General features: G+C 34.4%; 1 long non-coding RNA gene across 1 annotated transcript; it reads right to left on the reverse strand.

Annotated features, from left to right (window-relative positions):
- Positions 1 to 6,872: 6,872 nt before the first annotated feature.
- LOC128234480 (uncharacterized) lies at positions 6,873 to 11,269 on the reverse strand. The gene is made up of 4 exons (XR_008260945.1): positions 11,222 to 11,269; positions 10,239 to 10,349; positions 7,621 to 7,694; positions 6,873 to 7,217 (listed from the first exon to the last, which is right to left on the reverse strand). It is a non-coding gene; the product is annotated as an uncharacterized LOC128234480 (long non-coding RNA).
- Between the last annotated feature and the right edge of the window lie 3,062 nt (positions 11,270 to 14,331).

The following is a 14,331-nucleotide window of genomic DNA, read 5'->3' on the forward strand; positions in this document are numbered from 1 at the left end:
ATATAGATATTCCGCGGCTGGTAGGCGTTTATTTGGTCTTGTTATGGTAGAGCATTGACTTTTGACTTTATTGTCTTGTTTCATAAATAAGGCTGTAATACAGAACTGGGATAAACTCATTTGATAAAGCGCCGAGCGAACTTCGCAGAATGGACTAATGCTTTGTACACAAGATTGTAATTCAAATTCAGTTAGAATGGAGAACTGAGTTTTTTTTTATAAGTAATCATTCGCGTACAATTTATTAATCTCTGATCAACTTGATCAAGAAAGTTTGCAAACACCTTAGTGTCAAATACAAGTGCTAATAGCCAGTGTGATTTAGTAATCGAAATATCTTTAAGTTCACCCATGCCAATCGCGTACCAGAGTACAAGGTAATTAAGGTAATTCATCCTTGTTTTTGAAAATAGATGATTAATATAATTGATAACAATCAAGCATTAATAATCGTTGTGTAGGTATTTACAGTATTTACAAACAATTACAGTATTTTCACACAATTACGGTATTTTCGCACAATTACAGTATTTTCACACAATGACAGTATTTTCACACAATTACAGTATTTTCACACGATTACTGTATTTTCACACAATGCACTTATATAGTGTGAAGTCTTCTACATATGTCAACATTCTTAAAGCAACTCGTAGTCGCAAGGTGTAGGTGTCTGATGTTTAGCACATCGTATTCATAAGAAAGGTATTGTGATTACAGCATAACGGACAAACATTTTAACATTGTTTTTATCGCGTTCTTTTTATGCCTCGAATCCTTCTTATGTTTTTTGACGTTAAGTGGGGGAGCTGAAACAGCCTCAATATTCATTGCTTCATCGTCGCTAGACTCAGGGGTTATCAAATTATCAGAATCAATATGATTTGTATCTGCGGGTGGGTTATTTAGATTGATGCCGCTCATAAGAGATTCAGAATCAGAACTGCTTAGAGTATCATTTGTCACCTCTGTTGGCATCTCTGTGATTTTAGATTTATTTCGTAGAATCTTTTGGAGTTCTGCGAGGGGTATTTCATTTTCACTATCAGAATCGGTGCCAAGTTCTTGCTTAACTCTTTTTGTTATAAGAGGTAAATTAACTTGATGGGGTTCTGAATCAATGGGCTCAGAATCATTTGAATCAGAACTTGATAAATCACTTGGTGGGACAACATAGTTTGCTCTTCGTATAGGTCGTTTATTAGTTGTTTTGGGAATTGGCCATTCGTCAATTTTTGCATGTCGTATTTGTTCAGCGTGCACTTTAACAATAGAGTTATCAAGTTGGCTTTTTATTAGGTAGGTTAGTGGTGATTTCTGTTCGATTATCCGATAATACGGTTTCCATTTAGCATCCAATTTATTATGTCTTTGAAAGTTCTTATAATAGACAGGGTCATTTAAATTAAAGCGTATGTCTTTGGCATTCCTATTTGCATACTCTGCTCGTTTTCGTTTAGATTTTTTAAGCTGTCTGCGGACTTCTACAAATGCCTTATGTTGCGCATTAAGCATAATTTGATAGTACTGTTCTCCATGGTATTTCATTCTGGGCTTAAGTAGATTATCGATTGGAAGAACCGGGTCTCGATTAAAAAGAAGGAAATAGGGTGAATGTTTAGAGCTCTCTGATGTTGAAAATCTCATTGCGGCCAAGGTCATGTTAAGATGTACATCCCATTGTCGGACATTACCCTCTACTAGTTTTGATAAAATGTTATTGATAGTTGCATGAGATCTTTCATTTTGACCGTTCGCCTGAGGGTGGTAGGTGGAAGTTTTTACATGATCTATGTTTAATTCTTTCAGAACGGCCTGGAAAGCACCGCTAGTTACTTCGCTACCATTGTCGGAGATTAAACGAAGGGGAGTTGAGTATCTACAACAGATTTCTTCTACCAGTAAGTGTATTAAGGTATCTGAACTTTTGTCAGGTGCTGGAAAAGCCTCTACAAAGCCTGAATACATATCTAAGAAGCAAATTATGTAACAATTCCGACTTAGCGTTTGGGGTAGAGGCCCCTGGACATCCACAGACACTACTGAGAATGGGTATGGTGCCATGTTGAGACGGTCTTGCATGGGAGCTTTTATTTTGGTTAAATTCCGACTTTGACAGGTAACGCATTTTTCAACATATGCGTGTAATTCTTTAAACAGTCCAGGCCAAAAGAATTTTTGTTTAATGGTTGCAAATAACCTTTGGCTACCCGGGTGCCCGTTATTATCATGATATTGCGTAATGACTAAAGGTGTTAAATGGCTGGGAATTACTAATCTCAAATTTGGCTCCTCATCGGCGTTTGATAAGTAATACAGAATGCGGTCTATTTCAATATATTTATTCTGCTCCGTTTTGCTAGGCTGACCATGTCGCAGTTTCATCTTTAATTGTAAAATATTGGCATCAAGATCTTGTTCATTAGCCATTGACATACTTTCAAATTGTTTCACTGGTTCTACGAAAGAATCTTGTTCCTCATATTCTTTATCAACAACCTGTTTTTTATTTAGATAATGGGAATTGATGGCGTTGACTTGCTTAATATTCTCTGGAACATAATTTTCGGAAATTTGAAAGGTGTTATCACTTATATCCGGTTCGTAATCCGTGGGTGGGTCAATTTGGATAGTATCGGACGATGGGGGGCGACTCAAGAAATCTGCTATGATATTAGTTTTTCCGGGTATATATTCGATTTTACAATTATAACCAGCTATGTCTAACGCCCAAAGTTGAATTTTCTTGTTTTGCATGGGAGACTCTAAAAGATATTTTAAGGGTTTATGGTCGGTCCTAATAACAAACTCAGCATTGTGCAAGTAATGGTCTAATTTTTGTAATGCGTAATGTATGGCAAATGCTTCCTTTTCCACGGTACTCCACCGAGTTTGTGTATCGGACAATTTATGTGAAAGCAGATAAATTGGTTTTTCATTAGCATAATCCCCAATCTCATTTTCTTCACATTTTTGTGTGAGGCATGCTCCGATATTCTTATCTGAAGCGTCTGTATATAAAATGTAAGGCTTGTTTATGTCAGGATAAGATAAATAGGGAATTTTCGTCAGATTGTCTTTAAGTAGTTGAAAACTTCGTTCACAGTCTGGTGACCAAAAGAATTTGACTGTTTTTCTAGTTAAGTTAATCAATGGCTCAACCATTTCAGAATACTTTGGACAAAATCGGCGGTAAAAGCCGGCAGCTCCCAAGACTGACCTAACATCTCTTACACATTTAGGAGTTGGAATTTGTCTAATTGCTTCTACTTTCTTAGGGTCTGGTCTGATTCCTAATTTATCAATAACAAAACCTAAGTACTGCGTTTCTTCTTGCATGAATTGACATTTTTTTAGTTTTAATTTGAGTTTATGTTTTTCAAGTTGTTGGAATACTTTTTGGAGATGTACCAAATGTTCTTCCTTTGTTTTTGAAAATATTAAGATATCGTCTAAATACGCAATGGCAAAACTTTCACAGCCTTCTAATACTTGGTTAAGTAATTCTTGGAATCGTCCAGGAGTTCCACAGAGTCCGAAAGGACAAGTATTAAACTCATAAAGACCTCGGAATCCGGTCGTAAAAGCAGTCTTTTCTTTATCTTGTTCTGCAAGTTTCATTTGGAAATACCCTGATTTAAGATCAAGCGAACTAAACCATGAACTTTTACCTAAAATAGCCAATATGTCATCTATGAGAGGTAAAGGATAAGATGTGGGTTTTGTAATTTTGTTTAATTGTCTGAAATCTACGCAAAATCGTTTAGTGCCATCTTTTTTATCTACTATTACAATGGGAAAACTCCAAGGACTATGTGACTTCCTAATTACATTTGCCTCAAGCATTTCGTCAATTGCATTGTCAATAATTTTCCTATTATTCAAAGGTGTGCGGTATGGTCGTAATTTAATTGGGGGGTGATCTCCTGTCTCGATTGTCATGGTAACGGTGTCAGTTTGAGTAAGATCGGAGTCGTTTTTAGCGAAAAGTTTTCGATTTTGCATTATAATTGGTAAGATCGTTTCAGCATGATCTTTGGGTACTCGTAAGTCTGTCAAAATTTCATCATCAGTCATTGGATTACCTTTAACCGAAGTATTTTGAACAGAAGCAATCTCTTGAGCCTCTAATTTTTCAATTTTGCCTATAGCACTGCCTTTCCTTAACTTAATTGTTTTATGAGTGTTATTTATAATTGCAATTGGAAATGTACGTTTGCTTTGAAATTTAACCACGGAATTAACAATTACAAGGCCTGGTTCAGAATCTAAAAATGAATTGTTTATGTTTTTAATCTCATAACATTTTTTTGTATCTATATTGGGATTGGATTTTACTTTACCATTTAATAAATACCGTGTTTGTGGTTTCAAGACAGTACATTTTTGAAGTCTCACAATTGATGCAATATGTAAATCTTCTTCCAAAGGTACATAACTGTCATCTATGCGCATACATTCTAAATCAAAATAGAGTCTTACCCCATTTCTTGATAAAAAATCCCTGCCTAAAATGATATTTCTATTTATGTTTGGGACAACATAAAATTCGTGCACTTTGTGAACTCGGCCGATTTTAAATTTTAATTGTACTGAGCCATCAACTTGTAGCGAATTGCCGTTAACTGATTGTAAATGAGCGCGTTTATTTAAGAGTTTTGGTTTGTTTTGCAATAACCTAAGAGCCTTTCGACTAATTAAACTAACTTCAGCACCTGTGTCTACTAAACTTCTAAAAGAAATGTTTCCTATTTTTATCAGACATGAATTTGGATTCCCACAAATTGCTATAGTGAATGTTGACATATGTTTTCTCATATCACCGACTTCTTTATGATAAGAGACTCCTAGTTTTTTTGATTACGTGAGGCGTAATATGGTCTCCTGCCATTTCGACATTCCCTTTGAAAATGACCCATTTTCCCACAATTCCAACATTCAATCTTTGATTTCCAATCGTTATTTGGCCTATCACTAATTTGGTTATTTTGAACTTGAAATTCTTTACCTATGGCATTTATTTCGCGTTTTCTTGATTTACAATCTTTTATGTTATGACCGGGCCGTCTACAGTATATGCAGTATTTATTTGGTCTTAAATGATCAATTTCCATAGGTTCATGCCTATCATTGATGCTAATATCATGCCTGCTATTTTGACTCGGCGCATTACCTATTCGAAGATTAAATCTAGTTCTAAGATTTTGTTCATTTGTTGCACTACGCACCGCGGCTTGAAGAGTATCTGGATTTTCTCGCATTACTTTCATTTTTAGGAAATCATGTGCCAAACCATCAATAAAGAACCCTATTAGTTGCCTTTCAATAACTATTAGGTCGCCGTTATGACCTACGAAAGCTTCTTCCGCCATCGTTAAAAGTCGTTCTGCATATATTTGAACATTTTCCCCTGGTGTCTGTTTTATTGCCCTTAATAGACAGAAAGCATGTTGTGGATCTTGTACTTCCGAAAATCTTGATTTTAATTCCCCTTTTAGTGTATCCCAGTTATCATCAGGGTTACTTTTTAGATATCTTTGTATAAAATCACTAACTGCATTTTTGCTAGACTGATAAGCTACCATTTTTAATCTTTCGCTATCTAGACCCGTAAGAACGCCGTATTTTTCAATATTTTTTATCCAATATTTGAATTGTTTCGTATCCCCGTCAAAATATGGTACTACTTGTGCTATACTCTGAGTGCCTACTACAGCCGAAACATTTTGTAATTGTTCCCCTAAATTTTGAAAAATTCTACTAATATCTGGTTCTGCCATTTCTCTATGTTATCCAATAAAACCGAAATTGTCACTCACCCCTTTTTCGTTTCAGGTGGTTTAGTACTTCGCCGTTGTGTTCCACGTCAACCTTGCTCTTATCCTTGGTCAGCAGGCGCCAAACTTTTACATGTCACGTAACGCCAACGCTCACTTAACTTTCGTGATAGTTCGTTCAGTAACCAACCAACAACTGTTCAAGTGTTCTAAGTCTTTATTGTTCACCGTTCTTTCTAAGTATAATAATCAGTATATAATAAAGTATCATACGGGCCATATGTCTAGTCCACGCCCAAAATCTAACCTCTAACATGAGTAACATGCGTTCATATATACTGCTGATCTCGTCCAGTTTGTGACAGGTATGCATATCTAATATCTTATTACAGACGAAGGGATGTATTCTATAGTCATGAACTGTCACGCTAATTGGTCTAATAGCCAGCGGCTATCACGAACTGTCAGCATCTAAGTGTATCTACATTTGATCCCATGATGGAGTATTTGCTTTTTGATACAAATATGGAGTATTTACTTTTTGATACAAATAAATTTTGAATTCTATTATTGATTTTTGGTAATTACTTTAAAGTGTTTCATACGTAACTTTTATGTTACGTAACACTTTAAAGTTGATACGTAACGACGGTTACGTGACAATCTGCAGACGGAGGAATACAATACAAACACTTTTCAAATATACGATGCAGTCATTGTTTAAAACTATGAGCATTACACACAGTCTGCCTTATAAAATAAAAGGTTTAAAACTGTGTGATCATAGCACTTGAAAGACTGAAACTATTTTATAAGTTAACAACTAAGAGACTAAAACTTTTTGATACGTTAACACTTAAGAGACCAAAACCATTTTATACGTTAGCACTTGAGAGACTTAAACTATGTTATACGTTAACACATGAGAGACTTAAATTATTTTATACGTTAACAACTAAGATACTTTAATTATTTTTACCTTAACACTTAAAATACTTAAACTGTGTTATGCGTTAAAACTTGAGAGACCAAATCAATTTTAAACCCTTACACATAAGAGGCTTAACATTATTTTGTACGTCCCAGACTATTAAACACGTTAACATTTAGTGACTCAAACTATTATAGTTTAATCCTTAAAAACACCTGAGAGACGAAATATTTTTCATCATCTGTCTTTGATATAATACCAATACATTTAAGGTATGTTATTCAACTGGTAACATATAGCCATTAGTAGAATTGTAAATAAAAAGGAAATACAATTCCGGTGAAGATTGATCGGTTACAGTATTCTACATAACTTCCCCCTTGAGCTGATTTAAGTAAGAAAATTAGTACCAGAACATTTTAATCCGGAATAGCCTGTTCGACAACTGCACAAGTTTGGTGCTCTACATGTTCCGCCGTTTGGGCAATTGGTCGATCCGAAACAAATTGCTGCAATAAAGTCACGTACGCTCAATGCACTTAAAAAGCGTTTACATTTTGAGTGATTTGTTAAAAACATTAGAAATACTTTGAGCAATACAATAAAGCTATGACCTTAATGATTAATATTGTTTTGGCCTATTTCACTATATGATGACAATAAATACTTCTGATATAACCCTGCTCAACGACTTGAGATATAAACATTTTTGGGTCTTTTGATAGCCAATCTAGTTAATGTCATAAACTGATGTTTAACGTTAAGTAGGGCATTTCGCAAACATAAATTCTAACAATATGGTATGGTGTGGTCTTTATGCAATTTTAAAACGACTGTATTCGGTGTTTTATTTTGAAGACTGAGTTCCTTCCTATACCTGTTAAAATGTCAGATTGTTGCAAAAGTACATACGTTGAATGCAACCCGACCCCTGATATCCGTCACAGCACACGCTTCGACTGCACGTCTTGTAGCAGAAGGTAGATCTAGATATATCATAAACATATTTATAAAGTACAATGTACCTGTACATAACAGTCAAACAACGCCGAGGTAACGCTTAGGTTTGTCAACTAAGGGGCGTTTTGATATTATAATTATACAGTTAGTGTTAGTGTTTACAACTGTGGCTTTTGTTGTGACTCTGATCAGTTTGCCATTACTCAGCACTACACTTTGTGTCTTGCTTGTGGCTTACGTTTCCATTTTGTATGTTATTGTGCAATTAAACAGGATGTTGGTAAAGTCAAAGATTACTTGGTTGTTCCCGTTAGTTTCCATTGTTTTATTTCAAGTTAAGAACCATGATATTCAACTTAAACAAAAGTAATGCAAAAACGAGTCGTTTCCCTAAACCATAATCTTTTTTAAAGACAAAATGATAAAGGTTTTACAAAGTCCCAACGGCATACTTTTAACGCACCAATGGTACACTTACAGATATATATATTTATTTCAAATAGAATGCACATACAAGGCATCTAAAAAAACATGTATAGTAAGTCACATTATACATACATGATATTATCAATAGCCATGACAGGCACACAGAACCAAGGATGACACAAAAAAGAGGAAACTCTTATTTCCATTGTGGTTCTTTGTTTGGGTGGCATGGCATAGGGAGGCATGGCATATTTAAGTAATAATATAGCTGTAATCGACGTTGTACAAATATATTAAGTAAGTCTTCATGCATTAAAATAAATATTGCCGTAGTTGTATCACAGACACTTTACATAATTAAGTAACATAAAATTATAAGTTGAGTAATTTTAATATAATTATCACACTATAGTATGAATGTGACAGTATGTAGAACTTATAAAATGCGAGGTTAAGTTAAAATAGTTCCTTTACTGAAAATCTTTAAATAAATAAGTGAAAAAAGCCTTTTAATAGCATAACTAATTATGCCAATTTATCTTAAAAAAAAACGATTCTTTACTAGCAATTTAAAAACAGGTTATTTCTTAGTCTATGCGATACAAGATGACCCATTAAGGAAATACCAGAAAAGAAGAAGGACTTTAACCTAAAGCCTTTAAGCATAAGCCCCTTTCTGTCATAACCTTGTCCTTTGTGTGTAAACAGTATCTTGGGAGATAAAATTGTCGCCCATGTAGTCCGGGGCTATGCTATTTTTTATTCTAAAGACATAACCCAAACTAATCTGGTCTACACGTTTGTTGACAGGTAACCAGTTGAGTAATTTTAAGTGTTCTGGGCCAATGTGAGACCTTGCAACAAGATCCAAAACAAACCTCATAAGTTTATTTCATGTGGTTTGGAGCTTGGTTTTAAGTAATTTGGTTAGACCATGATACCACATAGAACAGGCATGATCAAAATGGCATTTAATTAAGGCCATGCCAAGGAGTTTCTTGGTGTGTTTTGTAAGGTAACCTTTCTTTCGATATAGATATTTTAACCTTGTATTAGCCTTTTTTAATATGGAACGAGCCTTAGAATCAATAGATAGGGTCCGATCAATAGTTTCGCCAAGATATTTAACAGCAGAAATTGTTTTAATAGTGGTACCATTACATGTAATATCATGTGTTAAGTTTGACCTATATTATTGACTAATGCGTCAATGAATATGATCTTGTATGATAATCAATGGCTCACTAGTGTACAACTGTTTTATTATATGAAAATTATTTTTAAGATGCCAATTCTTAAATCCTGGTATCTTACCTCTTTTGCCTAAAATATGTTGTTACAATCAAAGTGGTGACAAAATCGAGGAACCAATCAGCTAAAACTTTAAATTGATTGGTCTCTGTTTTACTCGCAAAAATAATAATATGAAGAGAAACATTAGGAATCAAACAGAAAACACATTAAATTTATTGATAGAATGTCGTTCTAAATTTAGATAAGGATTGTTAAAAAAACCCAGTCAATATGATACATGTACATGCTTTTATATGTCTATGATCGTCTGAATCTATGAGAGTCTGTCTGTTTAAAGGTCATATAATAAAGCAGACTACAAAAATATCGTTACAAAGAAATATATTGTTTCGCACCATTAAAAGGTCATTTCAACTTTAATTACCTTTTAAGCTTTTGGGTTCCTATTAAAGCATTGACACCAAACATAGTCGTTTAGAGAAATAAACAGAAATTATGTCGGATACGGTTACTCAACAGTTTAAAGATGTTTTGCCACAGGTAAGCTTTTCTTATTGAAGAAATTCAAACTAATGAATTAATACGATATATATATATATATATATATATATATATATATATATATATATATATATATATATATATATATATATATATATATATATATATATATATATATATATATATATATTAACTATTTGGAACTGAGTTGTGTCATTTAACATACATATAAAAACATATTGTGTTTATAATGTATTGTTCTTAAGATTGTTTATTCAACTATTGTGACTGCACGAGGCATGTTAACTTTGAAAGAGGAACATTAAACATTAAAAAACAAACTTATTCCTCACCGCAAATCCTCCTTTAATAAACTCAAAACTATATACCTGTAATATGTACATCTTGCGAGCGACCAGAATCCACAACTTGTGTAGTATGTACTTCTACAAGCGTATTTACATGAATCATACTGAGTGCATTTTCCGCCTTCACATCCACTGAAAGACAAGAATGCAAAATATGCGTTTGGTATCAGTCTCTTCGTTGTAATATATAAGCGAATTGTGTTGACTAGTTTTGATAAAGTCCACTATAAAAATAAAGCACATACATTGGATATGTTTATCTGGTTGATGGAGGGGGGACGGGAATGAAAGAACATAAATCAAAAATGCATCATTGCAATTTTTATATAGGTTATAGCCGATATTTGATTGCACATTTAATATATTAAATGTAACCGATTTTTTTTAAATTTCATTCGGTCTATTTCTGCGCTTGCTTTGAAAATTGAATTCATTTCAGATCGTGCACTTGAATTGTGAATGTCTAACTATGCCAATGGGCATCTGATTTGTAGACATTGACGCAGACCAATCCATCTTTATGTCAATGTTAAATGGGTAGAGTGTTGTCATGTAAACGAATATGGCATGCCGTTGGAATCTTAAAGGTAAAACAGTAAAAGGTATGTTTATATAACCATTCCTTTTAAACCATATTCAAAGTACACTTTACATTCCTGATTTAGAAAATATTCTTAATTATTAGGCACTAACAAGTAGTCCAGTACTAATCAGCATCAGCAAACTGGGAACTTTCTGCCGGAAAGTCCAATATGTTAATCACTCGGCAATCGCCAGCAATACAACACAGAGAAAATCGTAACGATGATCTTGGTTGATGACACAATTACATACAATGAGACACATTCAGTTTTCTTAAATACGCAATTCATATTCAAGCTTAACATGGTGATGCCTTAGTTGTAAATACTTCAGATGTATACGGCATAAGCAAGCCGTGTAACTATTTACACGGCTGTTAACCCCACGAAAATTAGTACCTACGGATTAGTTAAATTACTTACCAGAAATATAAAAGAACAACACTACTTAAAAGCCATACTGTTACGTCCATTATGCCGTGCGCGATGAAACGAAGTGAAAGATGTTTATATATAATTAATTGCCGGGCGAATTGGAATCATTACTAGACATTGAAAACATCCGATCACTTGAAATATAACTAGGAAGAATAATTATCAATACTTTGAAACAATTGAATAACGCACGCTATTAAAAGTATTTCGAGTGCATTACAAATGCACTGTTGTATGGACTCTATGATCTAATGATAACTGGTTTTAAGAGCAAAACGCCCGAGTGTCAACTTAATAAGAATTGTAAAGAAAAATAAGGAAAGAAAATTTAACTGTGCTTTAGCTTTTCATATGCATTAATTTTCAAGCAAATAAGTGAGTCAGCTTTGTAAAGATGCATGGATAAACGTAATTTGGAGTGAAATGCGAATCATAATTATAAACATCACAATGTACTTAAACCATAAAAGACAGATAGCTATTATTAACGCAATATTTAGATAAACTTTCATTTTTATATACTCTGTGTTTCGGATATAAGCAGTTGAGTTGGTCGAAATTTTATGTTTCTGTATTTCACATAAACTACTCTTTATTAGAACTATATTTCATTATTGCTTTATAATGAGTGCCTTTGTGCAGAAATGATTGAATGTTTTTTTTTTTATATTAACACTATTAAGCTCGATTATGAGGGCAGCAATGACCTGATCTGAATATCGCCCGAGTGAAGCAGTTCTTTTCTGTGTTTAAACCAGTCCTCGCTTCTATTATCTGAGTAAAAAAACAGTGCCTGTGCCCGTGTCTTGAGTACCAATACATGGATCTATGTCTTGGGTATCATCCAGTACTTGTGCCCCTTTTGGGGGTGCAAACGAGTGCATGTGTCCGCTTCCCTTGGTGACAATCAGTGCTTGTATTTATTTCCTAGGTACAAACCATATCTCGTACCGTTTATTTGGTACAAATCAATGCCTGTGTCTGTTTCATGTGTAAAGAAAAGTGCTTGTTTCCGTCTCCTGTGCACAAAACAGTGCTCGTATCGCTTTTAATTTTACAAACAGTGCTCGTCTTTATTTGATGTGTACAATACATTGCTCCTCTCGATTTGATGTGTACAAAACAGTGCTCGTCGCGAGTGCATGTGTACTAAACAGAACTCGTCCCGATTTGATGAATACAGTACATTGCTCCTCTCGTCATGATTTGATGTGTACAAAACAGTACTTGTCCCGATTTGATGTGTACAAAACAGCGCGCTACTCGATTTTATGTGTACAATACAGTGCTCGTCTCGACTTGATGTGTACAATACAGTGCTCGTCTCGACTTGATGTTTACAAAACAGTGCTCGTCTCGATTTGATGTGTACAAAACAGTGCTCGTCTCGACTTGATGTGTACAAAAACAGTGATCGTTCCCATTTGATGTGTACAAAAACAGTGCTCGTCTCCATTTGATGTGTACAAAAACAGTGATCGTCTCCATTTGTTGTATACAGTACAGTGCTTGTCTCAATTTGATGTGTACAAAACAGTGCTCGTGTCGAGTACATGTATACTAAACAGTGCTCGTGTCGAGTACATGTGTACTAAACAGTGCTCGTCTCGATTTGATGTTTACAAAACAGTGCTCGTCTCGAATTGATGTGTACAAAACAGTGCTCGTCTCGATTTGATCTTGACTTAACAGTGCTCGGCCGGATTTGATGTTTACAAAACAGTACTCGTCTCGACTTGATATGTACATAACAGAGCTCGTCTCGATTTGATGTTTACAAAACAGTGCTCGTCCCGATTTGGTGCTCGTCTCAAACTTATTTGTACTAACCAGTGCTCTTCTCGATTTGATGTTTCAAACTTTTGCTCGTCTCGATGTCATTTGTACAAAACAGTGCTCGTCTCTATTTGATGTTAACAAAACAGTACTCGTCTCGACTTCATTTGAACAAAACAGTGCTCGTATCGATTACATATTAACAAAACAGTGCTCGTCTCGATTTCATGCTTACAAAACAGTGCTGGACTTGATTTGATGTTTACAAAACAGTGCTCGTCTCGATTTGATGTTTACAAAACATTGCTCGTCTCGATTTTATTTGTACAAAACACTGCTCGTCTTGATTTGATGTTTTTTAAAAAAGTGCTCGTCTCGAAATAATTTGTACAAAACAGTGCTCGTCTCGATTTCATGTTTACAGAACAGTGTTCGTATTGATTTGTTGTTTACAAAACAATGCTCGTATCGATTTGATGCGTACAAAACAGTGCTTGTCTAAATTACATGTGTGCATAACAGTGCTCGTTTCAAATTTTACTGTACAAAACAGTGCTCGTCTTGAATTCATTTGTACTAAACAGTGCTCGTTTCGATTTAATGTGTTCAAAACAGTGCTCGTATAAATAACATATGTACAAAACAGTGCGTGTCTCGTCTCAATTACATGTGTACAAAACAGTGCTCGTGTGCCTTTCATGTGTACAAACCAGTGCATATTATCATTTCTGTTTGTAAAAATCAGTGATTGTGCCCATTTTCTTGGTACAAATGAATGTGTTTTGTCCATTACCTTGCAAAACTAGTACCTGTTTACATATTATTTATTTTCTAGTGATTAAATTGAAAAAAATAACAAGACTTGAAACACAAAAACAAACAAATGCTTACCAGAAAACGGAACAACAGCACAAAACTCCACATACAACACAGTTAACATATATTTCATATATTTAAACACTAGGTGTGTTTATCAAGGATTATTAGGTAGCGCCTTAGAACTGTCAGCACAATGTAAATTTAGACTAAATCCAGGCTGATTGCCGTGAGTGTGTGCTATTATAAGCAAATAGTTTGCCACCATTCTTCATATACCAGAGCGATGATGCTATGTGTTCAAAACTTCTGTTTAATAGCCCAGATTCTGAGTTCCAACATAGAATAGTTCAGTTTAGCCGTTTTCTATTAATAATTTCGCTTGGAGTTTGCAAACCGTGCCGACTGTCTTTAGCCAATAATAAATATAGAATCTTAATCAAGATTTAGGGGGAAATGAGAACCATTTATAAGATATTTACCTCTGAATCTGAAGAAAACTAAAT

The sequence above is a fragment of the Mya arenaria genome, chromosome 5 (genome assembly GCF_026914265.1).
Source record: "Mya arenaria isolate MELC-2E11 chromosome 5, ASM2691426v1".
NCBI lineage: Eukaryota > Metazoa > Mollusca > Bivalvia > Myida > Myidae > Mya > Mya arenaria.